Below are 16,302 nucleotides of genomic sequence, written 5' to 3' on the forward strand. Positions count from 1 at the left end.
GCCCACCCCTTAAGAGTACTTGGCTGAATCTTCTGAATCTAATGAAAAAAAGTTTAAATTGAAAAGAAAAAATAGAACCTGAAAATTGTTGTATTCTTATATATCAGATGAGGGACTATATCATTAAATATCTGTAATATGATGAAGGTAAAATCCAAGAAGGTAGACAATACCTAAAAAATGAAAATTAATAAAAATAAGGAAAACAATAAATTCATATGTCTACAAAATCAGAGTACTATTAAAAAGCTAAAATTAGAAGTGCTAATGTAAAGACACAAATAAAACATTACAGGAATCATCAATCTTTCTGGATCAGGACTTTTGACTGGAACATGGTTTTGAAAAATATACCTTTCAAGAAAGAAAAGGTAGCAAAAGGAAGAAGAATTGCTTATTCTGAATAAAGTATAGCCATGTGAGGAATAATTGAATAAGAACAAAGTATAATATGAGGAAGTAAAGGAATTGAAAAGCAGTAGTATTGTGGGAAGCATTTAGTTAAGGATCAATGGTGAAATAAACAGAAGTGACACTGCCTTGGGAGTGTAAAACAGAAAATATAAAGAGTAGAAGGAAACAGATGAAGAGTATGGGAAATAGATTACAAATCTGGCAAGGAATTGTGATATAATATTGCTCAGGGACTTCAGTTAGTCAGTCTACTGGAAAATCTCTCTCTTTCTCTGCACAAAACAGAAGCTGACAAATCCTTTGGACTCTAAGAATATATTCCTTTTTCTAGTGGTGGAGGAAGCAAGAAGGGGAACAATTATTCTTAATCTGATTCTTACTGAGAAGGAGGAACTATCTGTTGAGGTAAAAATGAAGGAAACCTTGAAGGAAAGAACCATTCCATCATGTAAGTGATGACAGAGAAGAGGAAACATGACCATAGAATGCTGTGCACTACAGATATGGAGAAAACAGGACTGAAAAGTTTCGAAGAGAGACTAAGTGGAAACCTAGGGCCTAGAACAGTATGTAGAAGAAGTCAACCAAGAATGATCTGGGTATTCTCCAAAATGAAAATCTGAAGATAAAAAGGGGAAATAATTCCACTGAGGAAAAATGAGGGGAACTGTTTAAAGAGATTGGAATGTATAAGCAATATTAAGTACTTATTTTTTTAATTACAGGCTTCCTAAGCATTTATAAATTTAAAAATATTTAAATCAATGTATGAACAAGGGACATTGATTATTCCCTACATTTAAACCTTGATAATGGAAAATCATATGAGTCAAGTAAAAACAAAAAAACCAAATAAAGTACTTTTTGCATTTTGACTCCTAGCTTAGTTCCATTCCACCACATTAAAGCTTTATGGTTTCCTTTCTCCTTCTCTCTTCCTTTTAAAAATAGTACTGTTTAAAATTTAATATAATTTTAGTTGTTTATGTAAGATATAGTTCTACTGATTTTACTATGTATCATGTTTACCATGCTGTAAGGTTTTCTGTATTTCTCATTTCTGAAAGCACTAGCACTCCATGATGTAGCACAGTAAGGAAGGACAATGATCTTAGAATCAGAGGCCTGGGTAAAAACCTAGCTTCTGACATTTGATACTTGAGTGACCTTGATTAAGTCACTTAATCACCTTGGGTTTCTTTTAATTCATCTATAAAGTGAATAGGTTGAACTAGAAATATCATTGGACTAGATATATAGTACCTTTTAGTTCTAAATCTATGATTGTATGCTTATGTTAATATCCCATAATTTAATCAAAAATTTTCCAGTGGTTGGACATATAGATTGTTTATAATTTTAGCTATACTAAATAAAACATTCCTGATTTGCTTTTGTGAAAATGGATCATCCTCTACCCTTCCTTTTCCCCCAGTTTCTTATCATGTAACTGAAATAAAATTTCCCTCACAAATAAATTCTCTTCCCTCCATGCAAACAGGCTAATTCTTCTTCCCCTCTCTCCCTCTCTTTGTTCTATAATAAAAGAGAACCTGCAGCTCCTCCCCTTCTCCAATAACACAGTGGAGGTGGCTGCATGCCAAGTCCTACCTGTGAGACCAGTGAGGTCAGAAGGGGCCTGCTGCAAAATATAGTTCTAAACCAAAATTTTGGGTGAACATGTGTATTTCACCACTTTGTTTAATTCAAATAAAAGGTAGTTTCCTGAGATTTTTGCTCACTCCTTCCTCTTAGTGTATAACATGTTGTTTCACCTATTCCTATTATAAACTGTATTATATTCCTCCTTCTTCCTCTTTTTTCCCTAATATATCTTTTATCTTCTCATTTATTTTCCTCTCTTAAAAATCAACAAAGAAGATTGAGGTAGAGCCAAGATGATGGAGTGAGAACAACTACTCACCTAAGCTCTTAGACAAGCTCCTTCAGCTACCTCTAAAAAGAGAATCTGAGCGCATTTTGGAAGAGCAGAATTCAATAGGAAACAGATTGTGACAGATTCACAGTATAGGACAAACTGGAAGGTAGACAGGAAGTATCTGCTTCAACATCATGGCAGGACCAGGCAGGAGGTCCCAGGTGCTCTGAGACACACTCTGGAATCCCAAGAATATCAGCCCAAAACAGAGTCCAGCAGAACTGAACAAGTGAGAGCAGCAGAGCCCCAGGTATCTGCCACAGCAGCTCCTGAGTCTGTCCCTGAGACTGAGATAGTTCCTGAGAGTATCAGCCCACAGATTAAATGTCTGTAAATCACCTACTTGAACTTCTGGGAGACAAGGTGCTGGAGTGATTGGTAAATGGTATCTCCCTCCCCTTATTGACCTTGAAAGACCCATAAAATATTTCTTCAGAAATATCCTGGAACTGTGGGATCAGTAGAAGGGTAAACAGTCTCTTAGCATGTGAGGCTTAGAAAATCGCTAAGCAGGGTCCTTCTTGCTATGACTGAAGGGGACCAGTGTAGGACCAGAGCTGTCCCAGACAGTCTCACCTCAGCAAACCAGGAGGAGATTTGGTGCCCCAGGGGAGTGGAGCCCACAACCACCAACACCAGGACCTCAGGCATGCCTCAGCATCCTAGGGGAATTGGGAAGGCACTAGGGCAGCTGGAATCACCAACTGCTGAGTTTGCCTATGCTCTAACTTAGCAGAGGAGACCTGCTGTAGCCAGGCCACCTCTCCCCTACACTTAGCACAGCTAACTCTGAGACAACACCAGGGAAACCCAGAAAGACTTCACCTGCCCTCTGCTTTCTCAAACAGCCCGCTCAGCATCAGGTAAGCTGCAGCATTTTAGCTTCTAGCTGAAAGAAGCAGAGGCCACAACACACAAAGCATCAAGTTCAAGGCACAAGAACTGTGGAACAGAGACCCTTGATCCCTACAAGCAGAGATTTACTTTAAAAGCCAGGGAAAGGGTGATCATCATCATCTTGAGAAAGAAGCAAAGCAGAGAAAGAAAGACCATAGAAACTTTCTATGGAGACAAGAACCAAAGCATGAATAGCAAAGAGGTCAGAAATGAGAAAGTACTCCTATCTGAAATGGCAGAAGGGAATATGAACTGGTCTGAAACACAAAGAGCATTCTTGGAATTGCTGAAGAAAGATTTTAAAAGCCAAATTAGAGAAATAGAAGAAAAACTGAGGAATAATTTTGAAAATTTGAAAAAAAAGAAATCACAGAAGAATTTAAAAGGAAAATTGGACAAATGGAAATGGAAGCACAAAACCTTACTGGGAAAACTGGACAAATGGAAAAGAAAGTACAAAAACTAACAGGAGAAAATAACTACTTAAAAAGAACAATTGGACAGTTTAAAAAGGAGATGCAAAAGTTAATTGAAGAAAATAATTTAATAAAAATTTGAATTAGGCAAGACGAATCTAATGAGTCTATGAGACATCAAGAGTCAGTCAAACAAAATTTAAAGAAAGAAAACATAGAAGAAAATGTAAAATATCTAACTGGAAAAACAACTGATATGGAAAATAGGTCCAGGAGGGAAAATCTAAGAATTATTCGTCTATCAGAAAGCCATGATGGAAAAAAGAACCTGGACAATATCTTCCAAGAAATCATCAAGGAAAACTGCGCAGAAGTCCTAGATCCAGAGGGCAAAATAATCAGCAAAAGAATTCGCTGTTCACCTCCTGAAAGGGATATTAAACTAAAAACACCAAAGAATATCATTGCCAAATACCAGAACTATCAAGTGAAGGAGAAAATACTACCAGCAGCCAGAACAAAACTGTTCAAATATTGAGGTGCTACAGTCAGGATCACACAAAACCTTGCAGCTTCTACCTTAAAAGACTGAAGAAATTGGAATATAATATTCCATAAGACAAAAGAGCTGGGACTACCACCAAGGATCAATTACACAGCAAAGTTGAGCATAATATCTCAGCAAGGGGATGGACATTCAATAAAATAAGGGATTTCCAAACCTTGCTGATGAAAAAGCCAGAACTCAATAGAATATTGGATCTTCAAACACGAGTCTCAAGAGAGGCATAAAAAGGTAAACACGGGAAAAATTTTTTATTCAATATGGGTATACTGTTTACATCCCAATAATGGTAAATGGTACTTGTTACTCTTGAGAATTGTGTATTTATCATGACATATAAAAGGGGTATACATAGATAGAGAAAGGAGGTATAAAGTAAATGATGTGATCATGAAAATATCATTTAAGGGCACAAGGGATTGTAACAGGATATTTGAAAAGAAGGAGGTAGAAAATGGTAAATTACATTACAGGAAGAAGCATAAAATTATATTAAAGTAGAGGGAAAGAGGGGAGGGAGATGAGCATTGTTTGAGATTTACTCTCATCTGATTTGATTAAAGGAGGGAACAACAAACTCAGTTAAGTATAGAAATCTAACTAGCTCTACAGGTAGTTTGACAGGAAGGGGGAAAGAAAAGGGAGGGGAGACTAAACGGGAAGGAATAAGTAGTAACAGTAAAGGGGAATAAAAGGGAGGGGGGCTGAAAGAAGGAAGGGAAGCCTGAGGGAGGGGAATTAAAAATTAAAACTCTATTGTGGAGGGGAAGGGAGAATGGAGAAATAAAAACACAAATGGGGGGAAGAGGTTGGAGGGAAAAATACAGATAGTAATCATAATTGTGAATGTGAACGGAATGAGCTCTCCCATAAATCAGAGATGGATAGAAGAATGGATTAAAAGCCATAATCCAACAATATTTTGTTCAGAAGAAACACATTTGAAACAGGGGGATACACACAGGGTAAAGGCAAAAGATTGAAGCAGAATATACTGTGCTTCATTTGATGTAAAAAAAAAAAAAAAACCAGGGGTAGCAATCCTAATCTCAGACAAAGCAAAAGCAGAAATAGATCTAATCAAAAGAGATATGAAAGAATCTATTTCCTGCTAAAACACACCATAGACAATGAAGCTTCAGGTGGTATAGTATCCAAATTCTTAGAGCTGACATTAAGGGAGTTACAGGAAGAAACAGACAGCAAAACTATGCTAGTAGGGAACCTCAACCTTCCCTTCTCTGAACTTCATAAATCTAACCTCAAAATAAACAAGAGAGAAGTTAAAGATGTGAATAAAATTCTGGAAAAAGTAGATGTGACAGAACTCTGGATAAAATTGAATGGAGACAGAAAGAATATTCCTTTTTCTCAGCAGTACACGGCACATATGCAAAACTTGACCATGTACTAGGGCATAAAAATCTCACAATTCAGTGTAGAAAGGTAGAGATAGTCAATGCATCCTTCTCAGAACATAATGCAATAAATATTACATGTATTAAAAGGCCATGGAAAGACAGACCAAAAATTAATTGGAAAGTAAATAATCTAATCCTAAAGAATGAGTGGGTTAAACAACAAATCATACAAACAGTCAACCACTTCATTCAAGAGAACGACAATAATGAGACAACCTATCAAATCTTATGGGATACTGTGAAAGTAGTTCTTAGGGAAAGCTTTATATCTTTGAATGTCTACATGGATAAAATAGAGAAAGAAGAGATCAATGAATTAGGCATACAGCTGAAAAAACAAGGAAAAGAACAAATTGAAAATCCCTAAGTAAATACCAAATTAGAAATGCTAAAAACCAAAGGAGAGAATTACTGAACTAATAAATAAAACTAGGAATTGGTTTTATGAAAAAGACTATTAAAATTGATAAACTTTATTCAATTTGACTTTTTTTAAAAAAGAAAGAAAACTAAATTACCAATATCAAAACTGAAAGAGGTGAACTCACTTCCAATGAGAAGGAAATTAAAACTAGTTAGAAATTACTTTGACCAAATGTATGCCCATAAATTCGACAATCTAAATGAGATGGATGATATTTTAAAAGAATTAATTTGTCCGTATTAACAGAAGAGGAAGCTGAATACTTAAATAACCCCATCTCAGAAAAAGAAATTGAACAAGCTATCATTGAACTCCCTAAGAAAAAATCTCCAGGGCCATATGGATTTACAAGTGAATTCTATCAAACAGTTAAGAACAGTTAATTCAAATACTAAATGAACTATCTGGGAAAATTGGGCGAGATGGAGTCCTTCCAAATTTTTTTTATTATACAAACATGATTCTGATACCTAAACCAGGAAGAGTCAAAAAAGAGAAAGAAAATTATAGACCAATTTCTCTAATGAATATAGATGCAAAAATTTTAAATAAGATTTTAGCAAAAGAATACAGCAACTTATAGTGAGAATAATATATTATCATCAGGTAGGATTTATACCAGGAAAGAAAAGATGATTCAATATTAGGAAAACTATTAGTATTATTGATCATAACAACAACAAGCTAACAAAAACAACATGCTTATCTCAACAGATGCAGAAAAAGCTTTTGACGCAATACAACATCTATTCCTATTGAAAACACTGGAGAACATAGGAATAAATGGAACTTTCCATAGAATCATAGGCAGTATCTACCTAAAACCTCCAGCAAGCATTATATGCAATGGGGGGAAGCTCGATCAATTAAAATAAGATCAGGGGTGAAACAAGGATGTCCAGTATCTCCACTTTTATTCTATATGGTGCTAGAAATGTTAGCTATAGCAATTAGACAACTTAAAGAAGTTGAAGGAATTTAAACAGGCAAAGAAACCAAATTATCACTCTTGGCAGATGATATGGTGATATACTTAGAGAATCCCAGAGAATCAAGTAAAAAGCTACTTGAAATAAAAAGCAACTTTGTCAAAGTTGCAAGTTGCAAAATAAATCCACACAAATCATCTGCATTTCTATATATTCCTAACAAAGCCCAACAGCAAGAGACAGAATGAGAAATCCCATTTATATCTAAGGTAGACTCTATATAATATTTGGGAGTCTACCTGCTAAAACAAATCCAGGAACTATATAAACACAATTACAAAACATTTCCCACAAATAAAATCAGATCTAAGTTAGTGGAAAAATATCAGCTGCTCATGAGTAGGTCAAGCCAATGTAGTAAAAATGACAGTTCTACCTAAATTATTATACTTATTCAGTGCCATACCAATCAAACTATCCGATAATTATTTCCTAGAGCTAGAAAACTAATATCAAAATTCATCTGGAAGAACAAATGTTCAGAATATCAGGGGAACTAATAAAAAGAAATGCTAAAAAAGGAGGGCTAGCCCTACCAGATCTCAAACTTCATTATAACGTAGCAATTATCAAAACCACTTGTTAATGATTAAGAAACAGAGCAGTAGACCAGTAGTCAATGAATACAGCAATTTGTTTGATAAACTCAAGGGCCCCAGCTTCTGGGATAAAGACTCACTCGGAAAACTGGATAACAATGTACCTGAAGCTGAGAATAGATCAATGCCTGATACCATACACAAGAATAAAGTACAAATGGGTACATGATCTAGGTATAAATATTGATACCATAAACAAATTAGTGAAGCAAGGAATAGTGTATTCATCAGATTTATGGAGAATGTAGAAATTTTTGACTAAACAAGAGATAGAAAACGTTATGAAGTATGAAATGGATAATTTTGTTTACATGAAATTGAAAAGATTTTGCACAACCAATTCCAATGCAACCAAGATTAGGAGGGAAGTAGAAAAGTGGGAAAGAATTTTTGCAACTAGTGTCTATGATGAAGACCTCATTTTTAAAATATATAGAGAACTGAATCAAATGTACAAGAATACAAGTTATTCCCCAATTTATAAATGGTCAAAGAATATGACCAAGCAGTTTTCAGAGGAAGAAATTAAAACTATATTCATATGAAAAAGTACTGTAAATAACTCTTGATTAGAAAGACACAAATCAAAACAACTCTGAGGTACCACATCACACCTATCAGATTGGAGAACATGAAAAAACAGGAATATGATAAATGTTGGAGAACATGTGAGAGAGTTGCAGCATTGCTGGTGGAGCTATGAGGTGATCCAACCATTCTCAAGAGCAATTTGGAACTATGCCCAAAAGGCTACAAAATTATGCATGCTCTTTGACCCAGAAATCCTATTTCTATCATTGTACCCCAAGAGATCAAAAAATTGGGAAAGGGTCCCACATGTACAAAAATATTTATAGCAACTCTCTTTGTAGTGACCAAAAACTGGAAATCAAGGGGATGTCCATCAACTGGGGAATGGCTGAATAAATTGTGGTATATGAATGTAATGGAATAGTATTGTGCTACAAGAAATGATGAACAGGAAGACTGGAAAAGAGGCCTAGAAAGACGTGTATGAACTGATGCTGAGTGAAAAGAGAAGAACCAGAATGACTTTTTACATAGCAATAACCAGTGTGAGGAATTTTTTTTTGTAGACTTAATACTTCATTTCAATGCAAGGACTTAAAAAAATTCCCAATGGTCTCTTGAGGCAAAATGCCTTCCACATTGCAAGGAAGAACTATGGAATTTGATGGTGGAATGAAGTTAACCATTTTCTTTTGTATTATATTTTGTTTTGTTTTATGATTTCTCTCATTCATTTTAATTCTTCTATGCAACTTGACTAAGGCGAAAATATATTTAATAGGAATGTTATGTGTAGTACCTATATAAAATTTTGTTCCATCTCAGGGAGGGAGTGAGGAAAGAGGAGGAGGGAGGGGACAAATCTGATATATAGAATTGATTGTAGAACACTGAAAACAAATAAAATAATTTAATTAAAAAAAAAGAAAATCTAAGGCTTAGGGAAGTGATTGTATAAAACTGAAAACAAATAAATTAACAATAAAGAAAGAATAAAAATACAAAGACAAAAAATCAGTGAAGTCAAAGGTCAAATACAATGACTTCTGTGAGACTAGATGGTAGAGAAAATATTAATTCACCTAATCTCTGTCATATTCACCCTCAAACACCCATAAAACAGTACCCACAGACAAATCCTGGAATATCAGAGCCAACAAAAGGATGATGTAAAACAGTTGTGAATCTAAAAAGCTTCAAAAATCTGCAGGAAAGGTTTGTTTCACTTGGGTAATAGGGAATGCAGTCCAGGACAGGAGGTGTTTCAGCAAGTTAGCAACGAGCCCCGCCTCAGAATACCAGTGTGAGATCCCGAGGCCCAAGGCAGTGGAGCAAGCAAAGGGCAATACCAAGACCCTTGCACCCCTGCCCATGTGTCTCAGCACAACCAGAAGAATGGGCAGACTCTAGCTCAGAGAGCCTTAGGTGTTTCAGTGTGTCCCTGGGCAACAAGGTAAGTACCAATTCTACAAGTGCCTAAGCAAACAGCCATCAGCCCTGCCCCTTCTCTGGCATATGCTGTAATATATTCCCAAGGAAACTCAAAAAGACTCAACCAACCCCAGAAAACTCCAGCAACCCTCCATCTATTCCCCATCCCAGTACCAGACACAAAGATATATCAGTTCAGCACCAGGTAAACCTCTAAGGCCTGTAGCCCCTGGCACAATAAGCCTAAGAAAGTGCTTCTTCAGCTCCAGGAGCATAGCATAAATTTAAAAGAAAGGAAAAGAACCCTTGCCCCACCCCTCCCCCCAAAACAAAACAAAACAAATCAAAGTTGAGTAAAATAAATGAAAAAAGAATCTCACCATAGAAAGCTATTATGGTGACATGGAATATCAAGACACAAACTCAGAAGAGAACAACAATATCAAAAGAGCTATAGGCAAAACCCCAAAGAAAAATGGGAAGCAGTCTCAAGCCCAGAAAGAACTTATGGAAGAGCTCATAAAGAGCTTAAAAATCATATAAAAGAAGTAGAAAGAAAAGATGGTAAAACAAATGAAAGTGATACAAGAGAATTATGAAATCAAGGTACAGCACCTTGGCAAAAGAAACTGATTGCTTAAAAACTAGAATTAGCAAAATGAAAAAGGATTTACAAAAATTCACTAAAAACAACTCCTTAAAAAGTAAAATTGGACAAATAGAAAAGAAAGTGCAAAAGCTAATTGATGAAACCAAGTCCTTCAAATTTAGAATTGGGCTAGTGGAACTGTGGAAATGAATGATGAAAACTAAAAATAAATAAATAAACATTTAAAAAAAGCATTGTTATATGATTTTGCTTGGGATAGCAATTATGATAAATTTACTTTTTCACATGATAGGTAAAAAAAGTGGTGTGATTTCCAAATAGAAAGGATGACACTAGAGAGATCATAAAAATAAGAAAGACTTCATTGATTTTGAAGGCAAAGCTGCTCAACATCCAACATCTTTGAAGTTTCAAGTGCACCTGTGGTCATGAAGTTACAGTCATATCATCTCAAGTTTCGACACATCTGCTCTGGTATTAGTTGTCCTCAGAAATATGTGTGTCCCTGTCCTTGTGCATGTGTGTGTGTGTGCGTGTGTGTGTGTGTGCGTGTGTTTATCTGCCTTATCTTATTGGCTGTAAAACTGGAGAGGACTTTCCATTTTAGAGGTGAGGAGAGGGAAACTGGAGTAGTTAAGTGACTTTTTAAAGGTCCCATTCAGGTAGTCAAGTGTCATAATTAGGATAGAAACACACATCCTTTGACATTTGATCCAGTGCTCTTTCCCTTACACCATGTTTCCTTGTGCCTTTTTTGGCATGAAAACATCATTTTTTTTCTTTTTCCACCTAAGAGGTACAGTTCTTTGCGGTAAAGGAATAAATAGTTCTCTGATTGTTCTCTATGCTTTCACATATTAGTCTTTCTGTGGAAACTGACAGCTTTATTGTTTTCATTATTCCAATAAAGATATTTTTCATTAAAAAAGAAAGAATGGACTAGAAAGGTTTTGAGTCATTGGAACATGTGTGCAAAGTTAGAAGGTATTTTCTTCTACATCAGAGTGAAATCCCCCCCCCCACACACACACACCCAATACTTTGCACAAGACAAAGTAAGATCTGAGTTGAATCAGGCACTTACTTAGATACGAGTTAGATTTGGGAAAGCTTGTACTAAGCTCAAGTCTCCCAGGAATTGATTGGAATGTATAAAAACAAAACAGTCATATTCAATTCCACTATGTTTAGAGCAAATTTTCTGAGATATTCCCAATAGCTGAGGTATTTTTATTTTTTAATTACTTGACTCAAACTATTACGCCCTCATAGTACAATGTACTCATAAAAGTATAGTACTTACACCTAGTACTCATACATAGGTCATATTATTAATAGTACTATGAGAGCATAATAGTTTGAGTCAAGTAAATGAGAATGTCAATATCCTTGGCATCATCATATTCTATTGCTTTCAGTTTTCAAGCTAGCTTATAGCTCTATGATGTCTCATCTATTTCTTCCATTCATAGATTCATTTTGACAACATTGACAAAGGTTTTAGAAAGAGGAGAGCTCATCAAAACCTGACTAATCAGTGTTATAGGACTTCTGAAAACTTTCAGAACCAGTGTGGCACTCACAAAGCAAAGAGTCCTAAATCTTCTTCACCCTGGATGGCATTAATTTATTTTGTCGTTGACCAGATCTGCCAACCGACATGGCAAGGATTATTGATTGTACATTGTAGGATTTCTAATTATATTTTTTTGTTTTTATTATTCATGCTAATATTGCCATTCTCAATACACACTTAGGTTACAATTTTCATTCAGAAATATGTCTGTCAGTATTACTATTTTTAAAAAATCATATGTCTGCTGTATGATTACTATAAAGCACTAAAATTGTTGCAGGAGTTTACAATATAATAAAAATGATAGTCATATTTCTAGAGGCATTTAATTTGGAACAGAGTGATGTTGCACTGAAGTTTCTTTGTTTTGCAGCTTCCCCAAAGAATATGTTAGTTTTTCATTTAGGCAGTATTTAGAAAAATAAGTGACAGCTGTCATCTCTGTGTAATTTTATGCAGGAAAGAGAGATACAATTTTAACTCTACAAAACAAGCATTCATTAAATATTTACTCTGTGTAAGACACTTCTAGGTATTAGGGAAATGAAGATTAAATGAATATCATTCCTGCTTTCAAGAACTTTGCAGTCTCAAGAAAAAAATGGCTTGGGAAGAAGGAAAAATATCATACACGTAGGAAAGAATGTAGAATTCTGGTCTTGGGGATGAAGGATGTGGTTTTACTTCATAGTTGTATTTCCTTAGTTACTCAATCATTTAGTGTCTCTGAACACCTATTTCTTCATCTCAAAAACATGGGGAAAGGACAGTAAAACTTGTCAAACTCCCTTTTCCACTGGGTTTTGGTAAAAATCTAATTATGTATCTGAAAATGAAATAATATTCATAAAATGTTTTGTGAACCTTAAAATATAATACTATTCTTGTATAATAATTAAGATGGTGATGGTCAAACTTGGAAGTGCCATCAAATGTCAGGAATTATTACCAAGTCACTGGGATAGATTTTTTTCATAATATGCTCTGTCTTCACCCAGGATAGTGCTGAAAAACATTTAAAACCTGAGATATCATTGAATAACTCCTTTGGTTGTAACATAAATAAGCAGAACTTATTAGCCTTGGACAGCCCTTCTTAGATGAAGTTTTGAGATCCCTACCAGTCTACAATTTTAGGATGCTCCATGCTTAATAAATATGGCACTTAATAAACTGAAGTAGGATAGAAATGTGAATTCCTGTCTATTTTGCTCCTTTTAAGGACCTTTTTCTCTCAGTGCCAAATGCTTGCTGAGGTACTTGTGTTTTCCTCTGCTGTAAATGTCAAGATGATCTGGTATTAGCCCTTAAGTATGTGAAGTTGCAAGTGAGAAATGCAAAATGTGTCCTCCAGGCCTGTTTAGTGTAGTAAGTCATATTCCAAATTAGAATTTCATTTTGACACTAGAACGTTCAGGGCATCTCACATTAAAGCATGAAATTCTTCATGTCCAGTTAACTAAATGTGTTTGTGTTTCTTTGTGTGTGGCACATATATATATACACAAATACATAGAGAGATTGTACACACTATATATGTATGTATATATATATATATATATGTATAGCTAGTTAGACTACTATTCTCAATAGTATGTATTTTTATTTTCTTTTCATAGGCATGCATATATATCATATTGTTATATAAATATATAATTAGATTACTATTTTTATATAATTTATTTTCGGTTTTCAACATTCACTACCACAAGATTTTGAGTTCTAAATATTCTCCCCATCTCTCCCCCTACCCCAGGAAAACATGCATCCCAACCAACCCTTCCTCCAATATGCCCTCCCTTCTATCACTGCCCTTCTCCATCCCCCACACCTCTATTTTCCTGTAGGGCAAGATAGATTTCTATACCCTATTGCCTGTACACCTTATTTCCCAGTTGCACACAAAAACAATTTTAACATTCATTTTAAAAACTTGATGTTCCACATTCTCTCTCTTCCTCCCTCCTCACCTACACTTATTGAGAAAGCAAGCAATTTGATATAGGTCATACAGTAGCCAAGCAAACACTTCCGTAACATTCATGTTGCAAAAGACTAACCACATTTCCCTCTATGCTGTCCTGCTCTCCATTTATTACATTCTCTCCTCTCCCTGGCTGCAGGGTAAGATAGTTTCCAATTGAATATGTGTTATTCCCTCCTTAAGCCAACTCCAGTGAGAGTAAGGCTCACTTCTTCCCACTCACTTCCCCCTCCCCTTTCCACTCTGCAGTAAAAGCACATTTTTTCCTCCTTTATGTGAGATGACCTATTACACTCTACCTCTCCCTTTCTTTCCCTTCAAGTACATTCGTCTCAAAACTTGATTTTATTTTTTAGGTATCTTCCCTTCATATTCAGCTCATCCTGTGCCCTCTGTCTATATCTACATGCATAAACAAATGTACATTTGTATTTATGGGCACATGCAATACACACATACAAACATGTACATGTATATGCACATGCACATATACATGCATATAATATACATGTGTGTATACATGTACATGCATACATGCCAACGTGCACGTGCACACATATGTATCTACAAATATATGTATATATGCACAGGTGTGCACTTACTTATATACATACACATATGCATACACATATATGTATTATTCTCTCTTAATATGCTAATACTGAGACAGGTCTCATGAGTTACAAATATCTTCTTTCTGTTTAGGAGTGTAAGCAGTTCAATTTTAATTAGTCACCTTTGGCTTCTCTTTCCTCTTTACCTTTTCCTGTTTCTCTTGATTCTTGTATTTGAAAGTCAAATTTTCTATTCAGCTCTTGTCTTTTCAACAAGGATGTTTGGAAGTCCTCTATTTCAATGAAATTCCATTTTCCCCCTGGAGTATTATACTAAGTTTTGCTGGGTAGGTGATTCTTGGTTTTAATCCTATCTCCTTTGACCTCTGGAATATTATATTCCAAGTCAGTTGTTGTTGCAACGAGATACATTACATTTTGTTCTACTCTTTCACTCTTTTCATCAATTTCTTTAAGGAACTATTTTCTTTAGTGAGGTTCTGGAACTCCTTTTCCATTTGACCAATACTACTTTATAAAGCATTCTTCTCCTTATTGGTTTTTGGACCTCTTTTGCCATTTGGATTAGTTTATTTTTAAAGATGTTATTTTCTTCAGTGTTATTTGGGGTCTCTTTTAGCAACTTATTGGTTCTTCTTCCATATTTTCTTGTATTTCTCTCATTTTTCTTCCCAATTTTTTCCTCTGGTTCTTTTACTTGATTTTTATAATCCTTATTGATAGGCTGAGACCATTTCATATTTTTGACCCTTTCCATCACCTAATACAATTTCATATTTTTCTTGGAGGCTTTGGATATAGAAACCTTGACCTTGCTGTCTTCCTCTAATTGTATGCTTTCATATTCCTCATCCCCAAGGATGTAACAAGAAACTATCCTTCCGTAATCTTATTTTTTTCTCTATTTGGTCATTTTCCCAACCAGTTAATTCACTTTTGCTCTCTTTGTTAAGTGAGGGGTGTACTGCCCCTAGCTTCAGGGGTTTTGCAGAGCGGTTTTCAGAGATATCACTAGGGATGTGTAAATTTTCAGTTCCTCCAAAGCAGTGTCATCAAAGGAGAGTTGCTTTCTCCTCTCGTGTCCTGTGCTCTGATTTATGAGCAATGACAAACATTCTTTTATGCCCTGAAACTGCAAGTAGAATTCTTTCACCAAAGCTGTTCCCAGACCCACCACCCCAGTGCTCCTCCTTGTCCCAGGACTGCCACCCAGGATAATGATCTAAGTCAGTCACTCGATTTTCCCACAGTCTACAGACTGAGAACTCCAGAAGCAACTGCGACTGCAGCAGTGATTGCTGCCAATGTGGGGCAGGGGCTGATATCAGACAATGTTTGTCTCACCCTAGTGAGAGCTTTCCTATTAATGTTTAAAGTTGTCTTTAGAAGTTGTAGGTTGAGAATTTGGAAACCACCTCAGCTACTAGTGATTCTACATTCTGAGGCCTGCTCCATTCCCATCTGTGCTAACATGGCCCATATAAGGCTGTATTCCATTCTTAGCCCTGTGCAATAGACCTTTCCTTTAAGCCTTCCAGATTGTCGTGAACTGTAAATCTCTTTCATTCTATCAATTTATGTCTTCTGCTGCTCTAGAATTTGTTTAGTCATTTTTTACACGTATTTTGAGAGTATTGGGGAGAGAGATCAAGCAGGTCCTTGTTTCTACTCTGCCCTCTTGGCTCCACCTCTCTAGACTACTATTCTTAATGATATTTCGATTTCCTTATATAGAATATATGTAATAATGTATTGCTCATATATGTGTGTATGAGTATGTGAGAGAATATGTGTGTATAGCAAAATAATGTCATTAAGAATAGTAGACTATTGAGGGGTGTAGCCAAGATGGTGGAGTAGAAGAATGGACCTGCTCATGCTTTCTCTGCAAAACCCTCAAATGACCTGCAAAAATGACTCTAAACAAATTT

The sequence above is a fragment of the Notamacropus eugenii genome, chromosome 7, assembly GCF_028372415.1.
Source record: "Notamacropus eugenii isolate mMacEug1 chromosome 7, mMacEug1.pri_v2, whole genome shotgun sequence".
Lineage (NCBI taxonomy): Eukaryota > Metazoa > Chordata > Mammalia > Diprotodontia > Macropodidae > Notamacropus > Notamacropus eugenii.